Source organism: Dermacentor silvarum, chromosome 10 (assembly GCF_013339745.2).
Source record: "Dermacentor silvarum isolate Dsil-2018 chromosome 10, BIME_Dsil_1.4, whole genome shotgun sequence".
NCBI classification, from domain to species: Eukaryota; Metazoa; Arthropoda; class Arachnida; order Ixodida; family Ixodidae; genus Dermacentor; species Dermacentor silvarum.
In genome coordinates, this window is record NC_051163.1 from 154240768 (window position 1) to 154244681 (window position 3914).

A 3914-nucleotide genomic window follows, 5' to 3' on the forward strand; every position below is an offset into this window, starting at 1 on the left:
TCGTCTTTGTCCTCTCTCTTCAGACCATAAAGATTCGTACAAGAAACTGTTGGAGGAGACGCTGGGGCTAGTGTCCACAGGATTAATTGCCTCTTTATTTGCGAGTGTTGCGCAACATACCAGAAAATTTTTTTTTTCAGTATTGAGTACGAAGTTTCTGGCTAAATGTCTTCGGCCAACACTGAATGACAGGCAGCAAGCGTCAATTTGTTGGCTTAGAGCCACACTGGACGAAGAAGAAGTTTGGCACGTGACTCACTGTCATTTGAAAGAAGGTCACATGAGACAGGCCGATGCAAGATATACAGCTGCGGTGGTGTCATGCATGTGATGTAAAGCAAATGAAATCTAAGCCCATGGTTCATATATGATGAGAGCTGCCTGTACAAAACGAAGCCTTAGGTGGCTTGGGGTGAAGCACACTTCCACTTTCCTGCCTGGGTTTTTCCCCCTATTGCAGAAAAAAAAATTCCGCAGAATATTTTTTTGCTTTTTATTGATTAAGCTTATTTTGATGTGTTTTGTACATTTAGGTAGAAAATAAATATTTTTTTTCTGGCTATTTATATGTCTCTTTCTTAAAGGGTTAAGAGAGGGCGAAAAACGACACGGGCAAGACAGGAAACAAAGAACAGCACGAGGGCATCACTAACAACTGATTAGAAAAATATAAATAACACGAAGTACATGATTATGAGGCACGACTTAGTAAGGCACTACGGATTAATATTAACCACCTGGGGTTCTTTAACGTGCGCCTTAATCCCAGTACAGGAGCGGTTTCTTTTCTTTCTTTATTTTTCATTTCGTCCCCCCATCGAAATGCGGCGGCCGCGGCCGAGATCGAACTCACGACGTCGAGCACAACGTAACAGCCGCTGGGCTTCCGCCACGGGTGAAACAACCGATGTACTTCAGGAGGTAAAAGGGGCGGAACGCCGCAGAAATTCTTTAGGAAGTAAAAATACAGTTCATAGTGTTCACATGCACTTGATCGCCCCTGGTGGCGTGTATTTTGGCTCATGTGCGCTGACCAAGAAGTGTCTTTCTAGTTGTTTCCGAAATGCGTCAGTTGTTTGTGAGCGCTTGTGCTGTTCCCTGTCTTGTCCGTGTGTTTATTTGTGCTATATTATTTTATATCGTATAATGAATGGACTCGCTTAGCAACGCGTCTTGTTAAGCTGCGTATGCGGGAATTGCGGTTATGGTGGTTCAGGAGACATGGTAATGATGAATAGCGCATGAACTTAAGAAAAACCAACTGGAAAACTTAAAACCTGCAATGGTATTGTGTAATTCAGAAGTGAGATCAGATGAACGGACGATTAAATTCAAAGAAAGAGGATGAAGATTCGTTCCGCAATTTCGAACAGACGGAATTTCGAAAAATTCAACAGGTACCATAAAGAAAGTAGCAGTTCACATGGTATACATTTCCATGCATGAATGAAATCACTCACTGCGTCAATCACGCCCTTGTTACTAAAAGCCAGTATACCAAGGCTCGGGGGAGAGAGCGAGAGTAACATTATTACGATAGCAATTATATAGACACTCTGCGCATTTCCACCGTCGGCGTCGCCGTGATGTTCAATATACAGCCCAAGCGCTGTATGCTGTGGGTGTGAGTGAAAGCGTGCGAGTGTAAGCCGAGACAGATGGTGGCTGGATCTCGGGAACGCGAGGGGGGGGGGGGGGGAGGCGTGGAGGAAGCGCACTGCCTTTTATCGCATGCAAGGCAGCAGGAGGTGAGAGGGAGGGAGGGTGGGGGTCTGCTCTATCGGTGGCTCGCTGTGACGCGGTTGAGCACGGCCGCGCGGCCCTACCTTGCAAGCCATTTGCGGTGGTTACATGTCCTGGGCACGCCGAAGGCTGGTGGTTTCGTGCGCGCTGTTTCTCGCCGCTTCGTTCGCGTTGAAGCGAGAGGCAGCCCGAAGGTCAATTCGCTCGCTGCTGCTGCCGCTCTTTCCTCACGCCAGCGTTTTGACAGCTAGTAGGGTCCGCGGTCATCGAGTGAGATGCGTTCATGTTCGCCTGTGCGCACGTGACACCATGCTTGTTAATTTAGTTAGTAAGCGAATGTTTATGAGTTTATACGGCTGATAAAACTACTATACTTACCTCGTATAGCTCTTTAATAATTCGCTATCGCAATCGATATGTTTGGCCTTTCGGGAGAAACTGCGGCATTTTTTCCCCTAAATTCGGACCAAGTTAAGAAAATGGCGCTTGAAGAAGTTGTTTCTTTTTATCAAAAACAGGCGAACAATTCAAAAATATTAATCACTGATGGACTCTATTATTTGCATGAATTTGCCTAAACTTGGTCTTTTTCGATTCAAACGACTTCGTAACTTTGCAGACTGATTAGTTAACAGATATAATTGCGTTATAAATGCAATAATTTACAATGATTACACACACGCGCAGAAGCATTGCTCGTTGTCCTTAGGAATCAAACTACGATTGCTTAGAAGTTTGGAAAAATAAAGCGTATAGAATAGCAGCACAAGAACGTCTTAAGCTAATATTAGATAAATTGACTTAGTGTCGATCCCTCCCATTGCTGCTTAACGATTCCCACGCTAGACTTTCCTTAAGCACATTTTGTAGGAAGCTCTATACGCTCTTCAGATCGTAGTACGACGTTGGGAGTAGAGGTCTGTAGACCCCACCCGCCTCAACAACAACACACACAAAAAGGACTACTTCTGGCAGCCTATACGAACACGCTCAAATCTCGGCTTCTAATGCGTCACGTGACCAGGCGAGTTAAACGAAATAAATGATTGTGGTGGCAAATGCGCTCGGTGTACAACTGGAACACTTGTATAGATGCGCCAGCCAGTTAGATTCGCTCACTTTCATGACGGCACGGTGTTGACGAACTACTTTATTATGTAGGTGATTCTGCGGTTGTTGTCGTCGCTGTTTTTCAAACATAATTATTTTCACACTTGCCTTCTTCTCTTGACATTTGTCATCAGGAATTAGCGGGGCAAGAGTGGTTCTAGGGAAAACTGCGGCTCTGCGACCTTTCAGTTATCACGTGAATGCTTGGATTAATTTGACTGTAATCTTCGTCTGTGTGGCTTCATTACGTCTTAGATTTACATATTTCCAAGCAGTCCTATTGCACCCCTTGCCATCCACAAGGGCAGCGGATATGCTGCGACCACGTATACGTGCGTCACAGAGCCTGCACCGTTTCAAATGAATAGCCAGGCGCTCAATAGAGCAGCGGTGAGAAGCTGAGCATATGCTGAACTAGTGAAGCAAGTGGAAGCGAGTTGAGTGGACGCAAATGTTTCACAGGCTCCCGCTGATACCAGCAGTGATGACAACGTAGTGGTCTTCCCGTTAGATCTAGCCGTCTTTCGCGGCGTTGAAGTGGGACGAAATGCTCGTCTTCATGTAGCGCTTTCGTGTGTGTGTGTGTGCGAGTGCGGATTCCGACAATGTTATCTTTTTGCAGACACTAGAAAGAGTCGTGATTCTTAAATACTTACCGCATTCTCTAGAAGACACAAACATAATGTTTACACGTGCTTTCTTTCAGTTAAGGAGTATAACCATCGTAGTCACCAAATGACTTATAGCATGACGGATTGGTCTAGTTCATGACTTTCCACGGTGCCTCGGTGAAACGTAAATGAAAAAGAAAAACGCAGCATGGAAAATGATGCCACGAGAACAGGCTTGTTCATGGTGTACGCCACAATGTACACAGGTACGCATGCGCATGCACCATGCACATGCGCGCGCACACACACACACGCACGCACACCATCTCTCGACGTTGAGCCACGAAGGCGATGCCTGAGCACGTGGACGTAAACTTAAAATTGACCATGATATTCTTTTAATCACCTTTAGATTTAGCATTTGTCCAGTAGACGGAGTGATTTCAAGGA